This window comes from Pipistrellus kuhlii, unplaced genomic scaffold, assembly GCF_014108245.1.
Source record: "Pipistrellus kuhlii isolate mPipKuh1 unplaced genomic scaffold, mPipKuh1.p scaffold_m20_p_1, whole genome shotgun sequence".
NCBI lineage: Eukaryota > Metazoa > Chordata > Mammalia > Chiroptera > Vespertilionidae > Pipistrellus > Pipistrellus kuhlii.
In genome coordinates, this window is record NW_023425404.1 from 178589715 (window position 1) to 178611022 (window position 21308).

General features: G+C 42.5%; 1 protein-coding gene across 4 annotated transcripts in view; it reads right to left on the bottom strand.

Moving 5' to 3' along the window:
• The window catches only part of CUNH4orf19 (chromosome unknown C4orf19 homolog), a 35836-nt gene extending 17443 nt beyond the window's left edge, over positions 1-18393 (bottom strand). For 3 of the 4 annotated variants that reach the window (XM_036418751.2, XM_045573447.1, XM_045573460.1), the window contains exon 1: positions 13123-13282. The gene's annotated coding sequence lies outside the window, so the exon portion shown is untranslated. Of the gene's footprint in view, positions 1-13122; positions 13283-18287 lie in introns of those variants that run through there. The other variant, XM_045573443.1, reaches the window with a different exon arrangement.
• Positions 18394-21308: the final 2915 nt, after the last annotated feature.

Here is a 21308-nt window from a genome sequence, read left to right on the forward strand (position 1 = left end):
GAACTTTTAAATACAGAATACAGAAGAAAGAGGTGAAGAAATCTCACATAAAGTAGCAAAAAAAATAAAGACATAGAAAAGATGAAAACATTAAAGGACCATCCAGGAGGTCCAATATCCATATAATTGGAGGTCTCTAAAGAGAGAACAAAGGGTGAGGAAAACTTTGTCAACAAAACATCCTCATAACTGAAGGACACGAGTTTCTAGATGAAAGCACTTACCAACTGACCAACAAAGTGGATTAAAATAGATTCAAGCGGTGATACAACATTGTGATATTTCAGTTGTTAAGTATACAGAACACTGAAAAGATGGAAAAAAAAAAAAGGGCCATTTGTTATTCCCAGAGAAAAGTAAAGATCTTACAGGTTTCCAGAAAAAAAACAAATCAAACCAAAACAAAAAAACTCCTCAAAACCCAGATCATATAAGAACACAGAACTGGAGATCAGTATGGTTTCAAACTTATTAAACACAACACAACACAACACACACACACACACACACACACACACACACACCTCAATCTAAACCTGGCCAAACTACCAATTAAGTGAAATGGCAGGTTAAATATATTTTCAGATATATAAAACATCTATCCATATATCTTCCCTCCTGGGAAGGAGGCTATTGGACAATGTAACAAGCAAATGAAGAGAGAATTCAGGAGGAGAGGGCAAGAAATAGGAAATTGAGCATTAAACACAGGAGAGAGACCAAAGTGTCCCCAGGATGATGCTGACAGAGCTCTCAGAATGCCAGTAGTGTGCACAGGGTGAGGGCAGCTCGTTCAGTTGGAGAAGATAAGAAGGTACTGGGCAGTTCTACCCCCTGCACCACCATTCATTCAGAGCAACAATTCTCAACCAGTGCGCTGCAAGAACTTTTGGGACATGCAATAGTTGACTATTTAATAGATGGTACTGACCTCGCTTCCCTTAGGTTGCCAAATTAAAAACGACAACAGCCAACACAACAGCCTTCTGGTGTGGATGAATAAAAATTATACGTTTTTGGGGGGAGAGGGGAAGGTCAGATCAGCAAAAAAATACATTTTTTTGGTGTGCCACAGAATTTTAGTAATTAGTTTATGTGTGCCATGAGATGAAAAAGGTTGGAAATTGCTGACTTAGAGAATTAATATTTAGAGGCAAATAACCAACATAATCAGTTAGAAAAGTGATTTCCTTTGAGGAAAGTGATCAGTCGGAGCTTCATATGAAGATTTGGGAATCAAGCCAGTCATAACAGCAATGCCCTGAACTAGATGATAGAAAGCCAGGACAATAATGCTGGTGAAAATGCCAACTCACATCCCTTTAACCTACATTAATTATTCAACTTGCAGCACTGAGGGCCGGGCCAGATGCTCATAAATGATCATAGCGGGATGAGTAAGACACAAAGTTTACAACCCAGTGAGGTAGCCAAAACATAAAACAAACAATTATGATCCAGGGATATAAGTGAGTACATAGGCAAAATATTATAAAAATGTGGGCACCTGCAATCCACCTTCCAGAGTCCTCTAAGGCTGTGCAGTCCAATATGTGAACTACCAGCCAACAAACCACGTGGCTCTTTTAATTTAAATTACTTAAAAGTAAATACAGTAAAAGTTCAGCTCCTTGGACATACCAGCCAGCTGTATTTCAAATGCCCCAAAGCCACATGTGGCTACCATAGTGGACAGTGTAGACCGGTGGTTCCCAATCTTTTTTTTTTAATACATTTTATTGATTTTTCACAGAGGTGAAGAGAGAGGAATAGAAAGTTAGAAACATCGATGAGAGAGAATCATTGATCAGCTGCCTCTTGCACCCCCCCCCCCCCACTGGGGATGTGCCCGCAACCAAGGCACATGCCCTTGCCAGGAATCAAATCCGGGACCTCTCAGTCCGCATGCCTACGCTCTATCCACTGAGCCAAACCGGTCCCGGCTTTTTTTTTTTTTTTTTTTTTTTTTTGCCATGCCCCATCTAGCATCTCTAAAATCCCGATCCCCCTGTGACATATAAAATTCTTATTATTCAAAAAGTGAACTCCTATTCATGTGGAGTAAACCCTAAAGGCCATGAACTTGGTCTAAACAAGCTCCCAACGAACATGACATCCATGAAAGAGAAACATTAAAGAACAAAAGGACAGCTGAGTACTGAGGAAGAAGTCATTAAGAAATTGTTAAAAAAATAACATGAAGTGATATGAAAAAATAACAAATAGTCTTAAAACATTTAATAGAGAACTGAAATGCATAAGTATGTCACAATGCATGTTTATATATTGCATGTGAGGTCCCTAGAACAACAACAAATGCAAAAAAAAAATTCACTGTTAATAACTCATTATCAAATTCCCCCCCTTAAAAACCAAATTGCCCCCCTGTGTATATTTTCTTATACAAAAATTCTATTGGATGGTGCTGGTCTAGAGGTTCTTTGAAAAAAAAATTTAATTTTAATTTTTCAATTACAGTTTACATTCAATATCATTGTGTGCTAGTTTCAGGTGTACAGCAATCATATATTTTACAAAGTCTCCCCAATATTTCAAGTACTCCGTGGCACAGTACATAGTTCTTACAATATTATTGATTATGCTCCCTAGACTGCACTTGACATCCCCATGACTGTTCTGTGACTGCCAATTAATGCTTCATAATCCCTTCCCCTTTTCCACCCAGCCCCCCAGTCGAGGTTCTGAAAGGGGATATAGTTTTTTTTTTTTGCAGGATATTCAAGTATAGTAAAGACCCGAAGGAGTCACATTCCATGGATCTATTAGTAAACAGAGACTTGCAGAGCTTGCTATTTATCCAGCTAAGTTATCTGCACAAGGAATGGAATTTTCACTCTGCTAGAAATCTAGTTTTCAAGTGGGCCATCTGGAGCTAGGAAGGGGATTTCTCACATCTCCTGAGGCTGTGGCCACCCACAGATGCTGATGGCAAATGCTGCTGGTGACCAGAAGTCTGGGAGTCTGGGAAAGCAGCTTTGCATAGTAGAAAGGGGTTGGGGTAGGGGGGTGGGGGGAGTAAGTCCTGGAGAACTCGGAAGTACCTGAGTTTGAATGTTAGCACCACTACTTACTGGCTGTGTGGCCATGAGCAAATCTCTCAACCTCTCTGGGCCTTAGTATTTTTTAGATATGAGGTGCACAAATAATGCATGGATCAGGAAAAGCAGCTGCCAGAAGCACTGTTCTTCATCTCCAACTTTCAAGACATAGTGTGACTGGCCCTGACTGGTTTAGCTCAGTGGATAGAGCATCAGCCTGTGAACTGAAGGGTCCCTACATGCCCATGGTTCGATTCCAGTCAAGGGCATGTACCTTGGTTGTGGGCACATCCCCAGTAGGAGGCAGCTGATTGATGTTTCTAACTCTATCCCTCTCCTTTCCTCTCTGTAAAAAAAAAAAAAAAAAAAAAAAAATTAATAAAAATATATTAAAAAGAAAGAAAGAGTGTGGCTGGTTGCCCAGCAGTGTGGCTCAAGTTGAGTGTTGACCTATGAACCAGGAAGTCACAGTTTGATTGTCCTGTTGCAGGCTGGATTCCCAGTGGGGAGTGTGCAGGAGGCAGCAGATATATGATTCCCTCTCATCATAGATGTTTCTATCTCTCTCTCTCTTTCTCTCCCTCTCTCTGAAATTAAAAAATAAATAAATAAATAAAAAAGAAATAGGCTGGTGAAGAGGGGCCCCTCAATGGTGAGAGCTGACTCTCCTCGCCTCTCACTCATCACACCTCTGTTTTCTTAAAGGAGCTCACAGGGACCAGGAACGTAAGGATCTATCACAGGAAGGGGAATTTCTGTGCAAAGAAGGGAAAAGGATGAAGGGGGAGGAACCGTGGCATTTACTGGATGGTCAAGGGCATGCCATACCCACCAGCAGGTAAGGGATGTCGTTCTAGACATCCTCCCAGTGTCTAAGGGGGAGTCAAAGGATGCGGGCAAGGCCATGGAGGGGAGGGTTTGTGGGGGGTGGGGAAGAAGGCAGGGTGGGACATAAACCATGGGGATGGGCTGGGTTACAGGGGGAGGGGCCATGCATGCCAAGCAACGAGCCCCAAGCCCCACGCGATGAGGTTCCTAGTTCATAATCATAACTGGTGGCACATGTCACAATAAGAAATGCAAAAAAAAATTCACTGTTAATAACTCATTATCAAATTGCCCTGGGGGAGGAGTAGCAGCCCAGGGGACTTGAAGCCCGCCCTCAAGCCCTGGCTTGTCCTCAGACAGGGCTTTGCTGGGTGTGTTTACCACACAGTGGCCAGTCCCATCTCTGTCCCCGTCTTTAACTTCCCTGGGAAGAAAAACAAACTTTCCTTCCAAGGAGTTAAGTTCTAAATATGATAAGCCCGACTTGGCACCAAACCTGCTTGCAAGCATTAACTTTCCCTTGTAATTTGTAAATGTATTCAGGCTTGTTTTCGGGGGTTTTCTTTTATGGGTCCCCTCCCGCCCTCCCGCCCCAGGCAGGGAGGGCCAGGCTCTGAATAGAAAGAAAAGGTCCCCAGCTGGGCTCCTTTCTCCCAACCAGCTCTGCAAGCCTCCAACATCTTCCCTGGATACGGTTCAGCTGGGGGCCTCCCCTCGCCCCAGGAGGAATTCCTGCGGCTCGCACAGGGGCCGCTTTGTTGTCGGAGGTTGTGAGAAGCTAGCCACTACTTCGCGCACGAGGAAATATCTTTTCCTCGTGTGAAGGCATGATCAAAGAGGAATGTCACTTAAACCGAGGAAAACAAAGCCGTGATTTAGATCTAGAATCGCCAGCAGAGAAAAAGAAAGACCCTTGTTCCCGCAGTAAAGCACAGGAATCTGCAGGGTGGAGGGTAACATCCACTTGTCTTCGGATGGACTTGAACGTGTAGTCCTTGGTGGATGCCTAAGTTTTTAGTCTTCTTTTAAAATATAAAACCTCTCTCTCTCCTGCATCTGCCCTGCTCACAAATATCTCCAGTTTTCCCAGTGTTTAGCGTGAAACCTTTTCTCGTTAAAGATAACATGTGTATTTGTGTGCATATATTTACGGTATATAGAATATACATGTAAAAACCACATGTAATCACACACACATATGCACATAAACATATAAGCACACGAAGTGTGGGGGAAGGGGAGAAAGGTCAGCCCTAACCATAGCAACCTGACCTCGTGCAAGGGGTTCAAGTTTTTCCCAGGATTTGTTTCAGCGTGTCCATCCACTCACCAGTTTCACACACTATAGGCACAACTTCACATCCTGCCTCTCTCCGCTTGACACAGAGGTCGGCAAACTCATTAGTCAACAGAGCCACGTCCAACAGTACAACGATTGACATTTCTTTTCAGAGCCACGTTTTTTAAACTTCAACTTCTTCTAACGCCACTTCTTCAAAATAGACTCACCCAGGCCATGGTATTTTGTGGAAGAGCCACACTCAAGGGGCCAAAGAGCCGCATGTGGCTCGCGAGCCGCAGTTTGCCGACCACAGGCCTAACAGTACGTCTCCAGCTTTTCCCACGACAGTACAAAGCATCCGAAATGACTGTCTTAAGCGACAACAAATTATTCCCGGGGTGACCCTCTGCCAGGAACACCCCCCACCCCCATAGCTTCCTGTGTTTAGTACAGTCACCCTCCTTGCACCTTCCAAGTTCAAAGTCTACGCTGCTGACGGTAAACATCACGTGACTGTAATGTGTGTGATGATTTCCCTTTTCACATGAAGAGCAGGTGACCTGTGAGGCCTGCAGTTAGAGAGCAGCCAGGAGGCTGTTCCTTCATCACAAACCAGGAAATGCGGGATCCGCAGAGCATCACCGCTGTCCCACCTCACAACTCCAGGGAAGAGAGCCAGGAAAGCCGGTGCTGCAGAAGCCCTCCTTCCCGCAGTTAGACACCCGGCACCCGGGACCACAAGGAATCACACTCAAACACTCAACTCCTAGTGCGGCCAGCTCTCAGCCAGGCGGTCTCTCCCGGCGGCAGGGCCCGGGAACCACGGCTGACCACCATCCAGTCAGGTGGACGGTAGGTGCTCCATTGCCCTTTGGGTGTTGCCCGTCCTTTTAGGAAGTCCCCATTCTGTCAGGTGTTCTCAAGTGTGCAGCCTGAGAGATTCCGCTCAGGGGTGCAAACTATCTTCATTCCCAAGGGCGGTGGGGATGGGGTGGGGGGTAGAGGTTGCACAGGAGACCTCATTGAGGTGAACTGGGCCCAGGTCGGCAGTGGAGTTAGTTACACTCAACAGATTTTCAAAACCAGAACTTGGGGCTCTAGCTCTGATGCATGAGTGTGAGTGTGAGTGTGAGTGTGAGTGTGTGTGTGTGAGCGTGAGTGTGTGTGTCTGTGTTGGTGGTTATGGTATATGACACTTGAATATCCACAATAGGATGATATTTTACACTCACTATTTCCTAACGTCTCACAACTATGTGAAATAAGCACGATCAGCTCCATTTCATGAATGGCAAACCTAACTACCTCAGGTGAGGCTATATACAACGAGTAAAAGGGGGAACAAGGATTTGGAGTTCAAGCTTTCTCGTGTACACCATGAAGTCTTCCACCTGACAGGCTTTATGTCACTCTCCGTTGGGGCAGGCAGGGAATTCGAGAACACGGGCGACAGGAGGTCACTTAGCTCGGGCTTCCCCTTCACTGAGGGCCTCAAATGTAGATTCTTGACGACCATCTCCAGAGTTATACTGACAGGATTGAAAAAGGCACCGTTCACCACACAGACCTTTGAACTTCAGCCCCATTTTTCCCCGCCATAATAAATCACTCACGTTTCCTGTGAACCAACACTTCATCTCAAAAACAGGAACATTCTGTCACCCTCATGCTCGGGTGCAACATTGCAATGTGCACGTGGAAGCATTTAAAATATTCTTCCATTTTGATAGCTCTGTTGTGTCATTATTTTAGTACTTTAACATACTGAGAGCCTCAGGAAAAACACACAAAAAGGTAATGCAAGCACCTGTCAACCTCTGAGAGACCTCGATCTCACACTGCGGTTGCATGTTCACAAGTATCACGCAGAAGGAAACATTAGGGACGGACTTCTGTGCAGTTAGTTTGAGGGAAATTCTTGATGGGGTCTGCTCTCACATGCCCTTTGCAGAGACTCCATTACTTGTGATTCTTTATGTAAGTATGTCTTAATAACCCTCAGAGCTGATATCTCATGGATTCCATACTTTGTATAGGCATGTAAGTAATCAGTCACCGCAGCTCTGTCTCGATGCCACCGGTCCTCCAGCTCTGGGCCTGCCCTTTGTCATGCAGGCGGGCAAGGTCCCAGCCACGAGGGACTGAGACCACGAGTGACACTGAGACCACATGTGACTGAGACCACATGCATTAACAGGAAGTACTGGAGCACCTCAACTACATTGTAACCTGGCTAAATTATTCTCAGTCAATAGTGAGGTTTGTAAGGTGTTTTGACACCCTGGTTAATTTATCAGTTTAGGAGAGAAAGGAGAACAAGAGAGAGAGAGCGAGAGAGCGAGAGAGCGAGAGAGCGAGAGAGAGAAGAAACAAATAAACGGCTATTAAACTGCTATGAATGAAGACACAGCATTTGTGGTGCAGGAAGGCCCTAACAACACATTAGACAGTCCTCAGGTTACATAGGACTCGACCGACGTCATTTCGTGGTTACATCGCCATCTCCCATTTATTTCTTTAAAAAAAAGTTCCATCATTTGACGTATGTACATATGTGCTTTTGTTTTTTATTATTGATTTACCACAAGTAAAGGTCAGGAGTTGTTATCTTTCTTTTAAATTTTTCTTACTGTTTCACATCATTACTGCTGTGAAGGTACTCCATGTGAGGGACACAGGTGCTCATGGAGGTGGGTTCCGAAAATCACGTTATGTCACACACACCGTGGGAACAGGTCTCCGGCATAACCCAAGGACCCACATCGCTCCCCTCTAAGCAACAACAAAATCCAAAGAGACCAAAAACTTCATCAGGGTTTCCTTTCAGATCATTTCTGAAAAACTAGGTAAAAACAGACATCTCAAGAAAGCAGAGAACCTGACACACGCTTAATATCAAACCAGGGGAAAAAAAAGTTCTGCCTCATCACCAGGCACATGCGTATTGTGATTCCCACCATTCCTTGGCAATCTGTCTGCTTTCCTGAGGGAGCCAAGATCTCTGCAGATATGATCTGTCTCCATCAGATGACTGTTCAAACCTGAGTCAAAAATAACTTGCTTAGTTGTTATTTTCATCCCTTCCACTCAACCATCCCTAATTCTACATCAGCGCTTTTCCAGAAAATATCGGAAAGGTCTCTAGTTGTTTTTCTTTCATTCATTCACTCATTCACACCACACCTGCCCCCCCCCCCCATTAATAAATATTAAATAACCATTGGAGCATGATGGAAAGGAGGACAGTTCTCAATATTTTGTGTATTAAAGTTTGCTCAGAGAAAGTAAAAAATTTGGTCACAGAAAGTTTGCTAATTCTTAAGCTAAAATCAACAAAACAGCCCCACCTTCCACAGTGTGGAATGTAAAGTGAAAACACAGTGTTGTACAAACAGTCCGAAACCAACTAAGGAAGAAGTAAGTAACTAAGCATATCAAAACATGCGTGACAATCCACGGATCACAGTGTTTCCAGAGAGTGGTACAGGTTAGAAGTAAAACAAAAGCAGAAATTGATATGCTCTTACTCTACATTTAATTCACTCAACTAAGTAAATACAAGACGGGTTTGAATTCCCAAATTGTCAATCCTGTTTTCTTACCTTGACATACTAACACATAAAATGTATTAACTTACTATTTTGGGGAGAGGGACAGGGGGATCCTACTGCTTAAGCCAGAAATAACTGGAAATGGAGCCTATAATCTTCTTTAGCAAAAAAGGTACATGAACATATAGCAACAAAATGCATGGCATTTCAGGAGAAACTTATCTGTAACCTGCTTCTGGGTAGTTTGAAGACTTCCTGGCAGTATTCAATCTTGCTGGAGGACTAATGCAGAAAATTCAACACCAGAAGTTGACATGCTTTTTAGCTCTTCTTTCTTTTTCTTTTCTTTCTTTCTTTCTTTTTTTTTAATTGTGGGATAAATAATTATGCTCTGATTTCAACTATATTAAAGGGTGCTAATGTTTTGGAGAAGGCATGAATTTGACTCTGCGGTTCTGGCCCGTGAAAAGTTTGCAGACCAAACCTCACAGGCAGTGGTATGGTAACAAGTGTTTACCAACTGGTTCTACCGAAACAAAAATGTTTATTATTATAAATAAGGGGTGTGTAATACGGTTCACAAATAAAGATTAGACAATGCTTTCTTTTTATTTGGACAAATTAGTTTCCACTGGATGCTTTGAGTGTTTCTGTACTCCTCTGTTCATAGTCAACCTATGGCTGCAACGGACAAAACAAGTGTAGCTCTGACATGAATGTTAGTTGATAGCTCATTTACAATACATTAACTAGTTGGATGGAAGTGGAACAATGAGCACCAAAGTTGGAATTTCTCTTGTTTGTTAATGACAGGAGCACATTCTTTGCTGAAACAGATACTTTTTTAATATAAATTTTTAAAAATTTTAACTTTTTTTTAATGGAAGAAAGATTTCCTCAGGAATTTTTTGTGTGTTATTCTCATGTAACAGCTAAAGACAGGCAACTTTTATGTTTAATTTGCATTAATGTTTCCTTTATCACATTCTTAAGCATAGTCAAGTGACAAAACATTAAGTTGAACCTGATTTATAGTCGATTTCCTTGGTATAAATACTCCTGCTGTGGCTGATTTCAAGTGAGTAACATTTAGTCAATAAACACAAAGTTAAAAAGAGGTGTATAGCCAGCTGGTATGGCTCAGTGTTGAGTGGCAACCTATGAACCAGGAGGTCATGGTTTAATTCCAGGTCAGGGCACATTCCTGGGTCTCAGGCTTGATCCCCATTAAAGGGTATGCAGGAGGCTGATCAATGATTATCTCTCAACATTGATGTTTCTCTCTCTCTCTCTCTCTCCCTCTTTTTTCCTCTCTAAAGTCAATAAAAATATATTTAGAAAAAAAACAAAAGAGGTGTATAGTTGCACACCATTATACAATATTTCTACCACACAGGTACCATAGACGTAAAAAACACAGGAAACTAAACTAATTAGTAAATGATGAGTTTTGAGTATTTATTAACTTCATTGCTAATATAATTTGTTTGCCTATATTTTCACAGAATTTAACTTTTTAATACCACCTCACAAAATTTCTGAAGTTCCCCAGCCAGTTCAGGCTCTAGCACAAGGTTTCAGGGTTCTGAGCCTGAAGGATAAATTTGTTTCCCAGACAATTTTCCCTCAGCCACACACCTAACCTCCAATAACAGTGACCCTAAGCCAGCTTCTCCTGCTATGAGTTAATCAATCTCAAGGGGTGGATGTCTGGCATCGAGTTCCCAGTGGAGCATTAACACTCAGTGAGAGAGAAAAATGACTTCAGCATAGTCATGTGACTTTGAGGCAGGACTCATCGCCTCACCCATGGAATGGGGACAGTACTTTCCTTAGGGCTAGTGTAAGGATTAGAGAAAATGCAGCTACGCTCCTGGAATAATTCCTCAAATACAGCAGGCGTGGAATAACTAAGTGCTTATCATTAACATGATGGCAGAATCGCTGTACAAGATTCCTTTTGTGGATACATTATGGGTCAGTCAGATGAACTGCAGCAGAGACACGATTTCCTTTTTCTTTTTAAAATATATTTTTATTGACTTCAGAGAGGAAGGGAGAGGGAGAGATAGTAACATCAAGGATGAGAGAGAATCATTGATTGGCTGCCTCCTGCACACCCTACACTGAGGATCGAGCCTACAACCCGAGCATATGCCCGGACCAGGAACTGAACTGTGATCTCCCGGTTCACAGTTGACACTGAACCACTGAGCCACGCCAGCGGGGCCAGAGAAACAATTTTCAAACTCCACTGACTAAAGAGCGGGTTTGGGAGCAAGCCCAGTCACAATCGGATTTCTTGGGTCTATGAAAGATTGTTACCTGCCTCCCACGGATCACTGTTTCCATTTTTTTCCCTCAGGATAAGTGGATGAATGAATAATGTAAATTTGTAACTGGAGTGTTTTAGCACAGACCCAAAAGGTAACTTCCAACAGTCAATATTTTATGTCAGAATCATGAGCTGGAATTTAGGAAAACTCATTTGCCACATGTGAAATCGACGCAGACAACAAGCCATTTGGGGAGCATCTTGTCAAGATGACAAAATCTTTTAGTGTTTTTGATATTTTCAATTATATGCTGCCCTAAAATCTTTATCATAACTTTTTGGAATTCTAGGCCTCTGTAAGATCATTTCTCCACCCCATCCCCCCTTTTTTGTGTGTGTTAAAGGACACATTAGGCGTGACTGGTGTGGCTCAGTGGTTCGATTCCCAGTCATGGCACATGCCCCGGTTGCAGGCTAGATTAGCAGTAGGGGGCGTGTAAGAGGCAGCCGATTAATGTTTCTCATCGATGTTTCTATCTCTCTATCCCTCTTCTTTCCTCTCTCTCTCTCTCTCTCAAATCAATAAAAACATGTTTAAAGAAAAAAAATAAAAGGATACATTAATAATAATTAAAAAAAAAAACACAATGCAAAACAACACAAACACAAAAAGGCTTATTTTTTTAGAATGTGGAATAGGGGAAATCATGCCTATATCACAGGCTTACTGTCTCAAATGAACTAAAGAATCCAGCCCATGGAATGTGTCCAGAGCTGGTAGCTGCTGCATGTAGCACACTGCATTCTCCCTTCCTTTCAAACCAACTCAAGGTTAGCGAGGGCAGGGGAGCACGGACCAAACACCGAGCAGAGGCTGGCTTCTCGTCTGCTCAACGATCGGGTAAACAGGCCGAATTGATCTGTTTTTCCTCCCTGGAGGAGATAGTATTTTCTTCTAAAAATAAAAGCAACAGCAGCCCTCTTGTGTTAGTTATTAACCAGATCAAATAGCAAGGAAGACAGAGATTCTAAGACCTCGCTTGTCCTTTTATTTTATATACATTTACAAACCTTATCATTTATTCTGGATTTCAGGAAAACCAAGGATTCATTGTCAGGCCATGGGCAATTTCAGCAAATATTAAATGCTTCAAGCACAGAAGGTATGACAGAGCCACCAGGAGTCAGCCTAGCTTTAAGTTATAATTACAGCACTTGATAAACACACAATATATGGATGATGCCTGGTAGAATTGTATATTTGAAACCTATGTAATTTTTAACAACCAATGTCACCCCAATAAAGACAATAAAAATAATCTATAATCATATGGTTGGGGAGAAAATACAAGGGAAGAAATACATATGAGTCTTAAAGCTAGAAATATTAAAATAATTAACGGCTGTCTTCTAAAATACCTAGATTATCATAAATATATTCATATAGCACATTATGGAAGACAATCTGATATGTTTCTGGGGAAACCACAGAAGTTAGCCTAGAAACATATGAAAATATATTAAATTTAGCATCATTCAAATTCTGAGATTTGAGCTCTAGTTGCAATTCATCATGTGTCATAAAAACTGAAGCTAGATTCCTGGGCAGGAAATGTTCTAAATTGAAAAAATATATGATCAACCAAATATGACCAGTTGTCAGAATTGAAATCTCAAACGACAAATTGTGAACCAGATTACCTAAATTGAAGTGTTAAGAGTAACGATAAATTGAGCATGTGTGTGTGTGTGTGTGTGTGTGTGTGTGTGTGTGTATATACATGCCTATGTGCAAACTTAAGCTGAAAAAAAGAAGTTTTTCTCTCCTGGGGGACTTTAAATAATAATGTACACCAGGGCTTGAGTTCCTTACACTATAGTGCTTTTAAATTTGAATACACTTTGCTATGTAGTTCTATGTGAATTTGAAAAGAATGCAAAGTAAATTTCTAGTATCATCAGTCTTTCTGATTCAGTCGCAATCCCTCTCTTTCCCGGCTACGGTGAGCAAATTTCCTGCCGAGGAAAACGCTGAGGTGAGTCCACAGCCCTTCTTCCTCGCTCTGGGCAGTGGCAGGAGGAATTAAGTTTTTTGTTCGTATTTTCTTCCTGAAAGCATTTTCTTACCTCTCCAGGCTTGTGACGTCATCAGTCATCAAACCTACATTGGAGCTGTTCTGTCGATCTTTCTCCTTTGTTTTTCCCCAAAGAGGTGCTCCAAAAGCTTGTAGTATTCCAAGACTGAAATCCTAGCAGGTTCCCCGAACGTGACACAGGTGTGCAATGGTTAAAAACCAAACCGAAAGCCGAGCCTGGGCCCTCCTGGCTGGGGTGTGGCTGCAGGTTGGCTGTGTGCTGAGGGCTATTGCTTAACAAAACCAAACACTCGGCACTAACCGCTGCCCAGGTACAGCGATTACATACTGAGTAGAAGGAGCGGTACACCTTTCCTCGCTGAAGACGTGAACGAAGACAGGAAATCCCTTTGGTCAAAGCTCCGCAGGGTTCCATACTGCAGTGCTTTTTCAACCCTTAGGATTGATTCAAGCACTGCTCGGAGTAAGAGCCCACAGCTTACTTTCTAAAGCTGATGCTTGACATAATTAAAATCGGTGGAAATGGGAAGACTCAATTTTAAAAATTCTGAAATGAAGCCAAATATCATCATGGGTATTGGTATACTATGGTTCATACTTTACACTTGACAAAGTGTAATATAATACAAGTTGGGAGCAAGGCTGAATTCACACACAAACACACACACACACACACACACAGAAGAAACCCCCAACTATACAGAATGTATACCATTTTCACACTCATGGTAAATTGCACTGAATCATTCTAAGTGAGCTAGGCGGTTCTGTAATGTCACAAGTCCGTTGAGGCACTTTAGAAGTTCAAAGCAAATACAGAGCCCTCAGATCCAAATATTTTGTAAGATATTGCTACAAATTTTATTAATCAAAAAGTATTTATTGTGCTTCTACTAGGATATGTATCTACTAGTATATGTATCTAGCATTGTGCTAGTCATTGTGGAAAAATTAAAAAAATATATGACTCATTCTCTTCAAGAATTTTCATCACCTAATTAAGAAGTCAAAGCTGGCCTGGTCAGGTGGCTCTGTTAGTTGGAGCCTTGTCTTGTACATCAAAAGGTTACAGGCTTAATCTCTGATTAGGGGAGGGTCTGAGAGGCAACTAGTCCATGTTTCTCTCTCATATCAATGTTTCTTTCTCTCTCCCATCCTCTCTCTTTCAAAATCAGTTTTAAAAATGTACTCAAGTAAAGCTTAAAAAACACACACATAAATAAAAGAGTAACAGAAACCTATATATAAAATATTGTCAGGTCTGACTTAAGTATCTTTTCTGAGGGTGGTGGTAGGAAAACCTAGAAGAACAGAGGATTGGGATTCCAAGTTTACAGAACATATTGATGTCCTGCTTTGTGCCTATTACTAATAAATGTGGTTTAAAAGTACCTACAGAGAAAGCTAAGAATTATATGATTTAACTCGTATGTGGAATATAAAACTGAAACTTATGGACACAAACAGCAGTGTGGTGGTTGCCAGAGGGAGGGGAATATGAGGTGACAGGAGAAGATTTGACTTTGGGTGGTGGGCACAAGGTCCTACATACAGATTTTGTAAATTAGTAATCCACACATGAAACCTGTATGTTCATGTTGACTAATGCCAATAAAATTTAAAATAATTAAGAGAAAAAGTATATGTGTTGGTCTGAGATTTACTTTCATTGTGTCCTGGCAGGGATGATGCTGAGAGGGGCTAATTCTCACCCACTTCAAGCTTTCCTGTGGCTACCTTTATTGACCCTTGGTCCCATTTAGTTGGGTTTTTTAGATGCTGAAAAGACCCATTTTAAAGTTAAGGCCCTTACCCACTGATTATGTGGTTGACCATAAATCCGCTAGGTTCAAATAGTCCCATGAAATGAGGATAACAACACTTACCTCCTAGGCTTAGTGAAATTAAAAACAATTCCACGCACAGCCCAGCTATAGCTGCTCATTCATTACTAGTTCCCTCCCCTGACTCCTGTCCTGTTGTTATACTTTTCCTAACCCAGAGGAAATGTACAAATGTTAGCAGAATTGAAAAGTATAACTTCTTTCCCTCTATTTTCCATTTTAATTTCTTGGAACTGAACAGATGTTGGAATGTAAAGTTGGCGCCTCTGTTACCTCATCTTAAATCTGGATGCCGAGAATCATCAGAGGCTGGGATCCTTTCCCTTCCCTTTCCCTTTCTGGTACCAGAGTCCTTCCTCACCTTCTTCTGGAATCCCTGTGCCCATTCACACTCCGAGGACTATCCATGGGCAATTATGGCTTTGGTCATAATATTCTGGCCACTCAGTGTCTATATACACACACATATATCCATATACATCTATATCTTTTCAATAAGAGAAGTGGGAGAAATGACAACAACAGAATTGTGGAAGCTAGAAGGTGGGGGATGGTGGTCCCTCACTCAGTGGACCCAAGAAAGCTGAACAAGAAGCTGGAGGAGAACAGATGAGCACCAGCTTTGACATGCAGGGTCCTCAGAAGGCTCCCAGCAGCAGATGTCTGGGGCAGAGGGATGGGAGAAGGGGGTGAACGGTGTTTAAGAAGCAGGTGACTCCCCTCTCCTTTCCCTTCCTGTCAACATCTGCGTGCCTGCACCTCCCACCTCAGCAGCAGCCAGAAAGGGCATTCTGTGGTGAGAGCAAGCCCAGACATCTATGAATTAGGGGACACGCCACACGATGCTGAGGGTGAAGTGCTATAGAGAGATAAGAGATTAAGTAATATGGACAAAATATACTGAGATTCCTCTTTTCTACTCCTCACCCTCATCTCCCAGATACTGGCCGCTGGGCCCTCACCCTCCTGGCAAGAGTTGGGGGGGAGTTTTCCTAGGGGACCTGACCACCCCATGAGGAAGGCCTGCAAGAGCCTGACATTAAAGTTCCCTAACAACTGGCTCAGCCAGGTCATTGCAGCAGATGTCACCAGTGTCCCCTCCCACAAGCGTGTGTTCAGAATTTCACTTTTTAGTCCCCACACTTGTATGTGAGCAGAGCATCAATGCTACCACAGAACCGAGAAAAACCAGACAATCAGGAGAGATCCATAATTATGAAGGAAAAGAAAATTTCCAAAAGTATTACTAAAAACGTATAGAGATAAGAGAAATACAAGGTATCTTGAATCAAGAAAACGGTGCTGCTAGGAAAAAGGGTGTTCAGAGAACAGAGAAAACAAAACCTCTTTGAAATTAAAAACACGACAGCATAAATACAAACCTCAGCTGAAAGCATCAACACTAAAATTGAAGACATTGGAACGAAGAGAAAAAGAAGACAGATAATGGCAAAAAAAAAAAAAAAAGCAGATAGATAATCCAGGAATTCCAAGGAAATCTAGAAAACAAAACAGCTGCAGGAGAAGAAATCATTAACAAAGTAATTCCAGAAAATTCCCCCAAACTGGAGGGAGGGTAGATTTTCTAGATTTAAAGGGCCGGCCCACTGAGTGCCCAGCACAGTGGATTTTAAAAGTCCCACTCTGAGGCACCTCACTGTGAAATTTCACAACACTAAGATAACAACATATCTTTAGCCAACTTCCAGAGAAGAAGTAAAGTTAGACATAAAGAACGGGAAACTAGAATAATGGAACACTTTTCAACAATCACACCGCAGATAAAAAGACACTGAAGCAATGTCTCCAAAATTCTGGAGAAAGAACAAAGAACAAAAAATGCTGAGTGAAAATGAATTCCGACAGAGAACTTTGTATCATCATTCTAACAATCAGGTGGGGAGATGGGATACAGACAGTTTTAGGCAAACACACACACACACACACACACACACACACACACTTTTTTCTTTCTTGAGCTTTTTCTTAAAAAGCCCCTGGAGGATGAGGTCCATGAAAATGAGGGAATAAAAACAAGGCAAAGGGAGACATAAGGTCTAGGAAATGGGAGGGAAGTGAGGTGCTCTCCCAGGAGGTGATGGCAGGAGACACCAGTGTCCAGGCAGGGAGGGCGACGAGACTAGGGAGCAGGCCAGGGGTTTGTGAGAAAGAGTTCTGCAAAAGCATGATGCGGATACAATGGACAGAACACCTGATTGGAAACTGGCAGAATCATGGAACATGGTGAGAGACTATTTAGACAACTGGCAAATATTTAAATACTGAAAGAACGGTTAGTACATAAAACATACGCACACACACAAGAAAAACAAACAGATAAAAATAGGCAAGTAAAAAGAAAACTATTAACTCCAGGAGTAAGTGATGCTGGTATGAAACAAATAGTTTAACATAAGTCCCCTTTCTGAATAGCATATATAGTCCTGATAATGTAAACTTTGCATATATTTTTAATAAAAACTGAGATACAGTGTGTGCATGGGAAGTGACGGTGGGAGGTGTGAATGAAGAAAACAAAGAGCTAAGATTCTCCTCCCACAGGGGAAAGCCAATGTCCAACGAATGCCCCAAACGACAAATGCAGGAGGTGGCAATGCCTTCTCGCCATTCAGGTCCATGGAGGTCAAGATCAGGCAAAGATTTGAATGCATTTTTTTTTTTTGTGCAAGAGGAAATGAGAAGCTGGAGAGCTGAAACCTGTTCTTTATCTTAAGAAACCTTGTAGAGTGAGCACCCTACTGTAGAACATTCATGAAAAATTATAAAATACTTGAAAGAGTAATTGTGTGTGGAGAGCTAACATGTGACCGGGTTTCAAAATAACATCTACGAGATTTTGATAAGTCATATTTTGGCTGCTCACTATCTTCTCTATACATTGAGAGGTTAGGACTAAATGATTTCCTTTTTTTAAAAAAATATATTTTATTGATTTTTTATACAGAGAGAAAGGGAGAGAGATAGAGAGTTAGAAACATCAATGAGAGAGAAAGTCATCGATCAGCTGCCTCTTGCACATCCCCTACTGGGGACATGCCCGCAACCAAGGTACATGCCCTTGACTGGAATTGAACCCGGGACCCTTCAGTCCCCAAGCTGACGCTCTATCCATTGAGCCAAACCGGTCCCGGCAGGACTAAATGATTTCTAAGGTCCCCTAACCTCGCTCTACAGACGTGTTTATTGTTTATATTTCTTTGTCCGAGTCTGGGCTTGTGAACACAGACACACGGAGGCCTGATAATCAACAACGGGACTCCCCTGATGATTTTGATCACTAGAAATTAATATGCATTATCCACAGCTCTACAAAGACACAGTCTGATCCTACCGAGAGAAGGCGGCACAACCGTCTACGGATTTGCAGAGAAACACGGGCGGCTGCAACTCTGTCTTCCTCCGGCCATGTGAGAGGAGGCACAGGAGCAGACTAAAGTTCCCTGATGTTTAGACTATGGCCTGTGACGCACGGTTATGCTGACCTTAAAGTTAATATTTAGCCATCCCAGCGGGTTAAGCTGGCTTGAGGACTTGGTGGGGGGGAGGAAAGGAAGGAAACAGCTCTGGTAGAGATTTGTACTAAAGTCAATGTTAATCTTGGTAGCGCAGCAAGCCACTTGTGCCCTCTTTAGCACATGCCAAGGAAGAACATAGATAGTCCTTTAACAATGCCAACACTATAATGGGGAGGGCAGGCATAGTGCTTTGAATTAAAGGGGAAAATTAAGATTGTCCAGTTCAGACCTCTCAATTCTTCCCAGCTTTGTGACGACAGGTAAAGCACAAATACCCTGAATTCTCTCTCCATAAAGTGAGAATAATATAGCTGTCAAACACTGAAAATGATGTCTTGATATGCCATCTCTAAAAACAGATGCAAAGCACATAACTGATTTGCAGGGGCTTTGGATTCAGACCTCTCTCTCCTTCTCTTTCTCCTTCCTCTCTCTTTCTCTCTCTCCCTCCTTCCTTCTCTCCCTCTCCTTCTCCTTTTCTTCTTCCCCTCTCTCTCTTTCTCTGATATGTAACCTGGCCTTTAGAATAATAGAGGCTTTAAGAGGAGAGATTTTCCCATGACAAATTTGGTCAAGTCAATCTCAAAAAGTCAAGGAACTTATTGCTCTTTGGCCATAGCAATCCTATTCAGTAAAATCTCAGGTTACAGTCATTTGTACTACCATTTCGGATCTGACACTGACACTCTCTTTGGAATTTGGCACTCCAGATGTATTTTAGCAAACACTGCTAGTGCCAAATCAAGGAGTCCAAAACTGATTTAGGGACGCTCTTTCATTTATTTTGTTATCCTAGGTTCTCAACAGTATCTGGCACAGAGAAAGTGTTCAATAAATAAATTTTAAAAATAAAAATAAAAAAATAAAAAAATAAAAATAAAGACAGCGGTGAATTTCTCTCTGTGGAGATAACGTGCAAAGAAATTAGTGCAGCGCCTGGAACAGCCCCAGTGATCCAAAAGTGGTGGCCGAGATAGTAATAATCGACAGTCATTACATTGTTTGCGTGCACATCCCCGGTAGGGGGTGTGCAAGAGGCAGCTGGTCGATGTTTCTCTCTCATCAACGTTTCTAGCTCTCTATCTTTCTCCCTTCCTCTTGGTAAAATATCAATAAAATATATTATAAATAAATAAATAAATAAATAAATAAATAAAAATAAATAAAAGCCAAGACTTATTTTTTAAAATATATTTTATTGATTTTCCACAGAGAGGAATTGAGAGGGACAGAGAGTTAGAAACGTCGATGAGAGAGAAACATCGACCAGCCGCCTCTTGCACAACCCCCACAGGGGATGTGCCCGCAACCAAGGTACATGCCCTTGACCAAAATCGAACCCGGGACCTTTCAGTCCACAGGCCGACGCTCTATCCACTGAGCCAAACCAATCCCGGCCACCGCCGTCTTTATTGTTGAACAAAACGCTTTAGGCCAAGTCCCATCTTCAGAACTTCCAGCCAGGAGCGGGAACAAACAGATGCCCACGAGGAAGACAATGTCAGCGATGCTGGGTATTTTTAGCAGGATGCATTATTTAGATGGGTTAGGAAGGTATGGGACAGCGTGTGGGTGCAGTATGTATAGGGGTTGTCAGCTGACTTGGGGAAAGGAAAATGTATTGAGAAAGAAGATACATACGCTAAGCCTGAAAGAAAGGTAACTTTAATCCAGTTTCTATAGAGGGAGAAACCTGGTTCCTGTTCTCTTTTTCCTTGAGCTCACATCCAGTGCCATATGATAGCGTCACCTGGCAAAGGGGTGTGACAGAGGCTGCCTGGATTTGGCACCTCCTGCGCTCTTGTGGCTTTCCTTTCTCAATAAACCTTTCACAAAGGTCAGGCTTTGAAAGGCTGGCCTTTTCCTTGTTTGGTCTAAGTGCTTCTTTGCTTGGAAGAATGACTGAATGTCCTCGAGTGTCAACAAATAAGTGGTTTCAGTGAAGCTTTAGGGAATCCATTCCACTCAAGGCTACTCGGTGGCGTGCCTGGGATTGGACTGGTTTTGTGTGAAACTAGTAAACAAACATGTAATTACCGGGCTGCCTGGGCCTCCACTCCTGATACCTGCAGGGCCACACAGGTGACGAGAGAGCAGGTAAACTGTCTTCACCTAAAACCAGAGTCGGAGGCTCGGAACTGCACCTTCAAAATTGCCAAGGCGCTGGTGTGACGGACAAAATTGCCAAGGCGCTGGTGTGATGGACAAAATTGCTAAGGCGCTGGTGTGGCAGAAGCCGGATTTGGAGGAAGGAGATCTCGGGAGCACTGGGGCAGCTGTGGCTGAGCTAGGAAGGACACATGAGCTTGGACGGCAAACTGTGGCTCAAGAGCCACATCGGCTCTTTGGCCCCTTGAGTGTGGCTCTTCCACAAAATACCACAGCCCGGGCAAGTCTATGTTGAAGAAGTGGCGTTAGAAGAAGTTTAAGCTTAAAAAATTTGGCTCTCAAAAGAAATTTCAGTCGTTGTACTGTTGACACTTGGCTCTGTTGACTAATGAGTTTGCCGACCACTGAGCTAGGTAAATATCTCCTGGGAAAAAGAAAAGGCAGGCCAGCCCCGAACAAAGACGAAGGGTCTCAGATGCACTTTATTCTGGAGTGAATGGTATGAATACAGGCCATAATCCGAACCTAATTCATGAAACAGCGCCTGACAGTCCTGGCTATGTCCAGGGAAATGTAACAGCATGATTTGGTTATCGTTACCCCATATTGAACTGAGACAGGCTAGTAAGCCAGGACAAGTGGTGTAGAGAAACGGAGACAAGACAGTTAAATGGCCAAGCAGTTTATAGCCATCTAATAAATCGCAACATCCCACTGCCCCTCTTGAG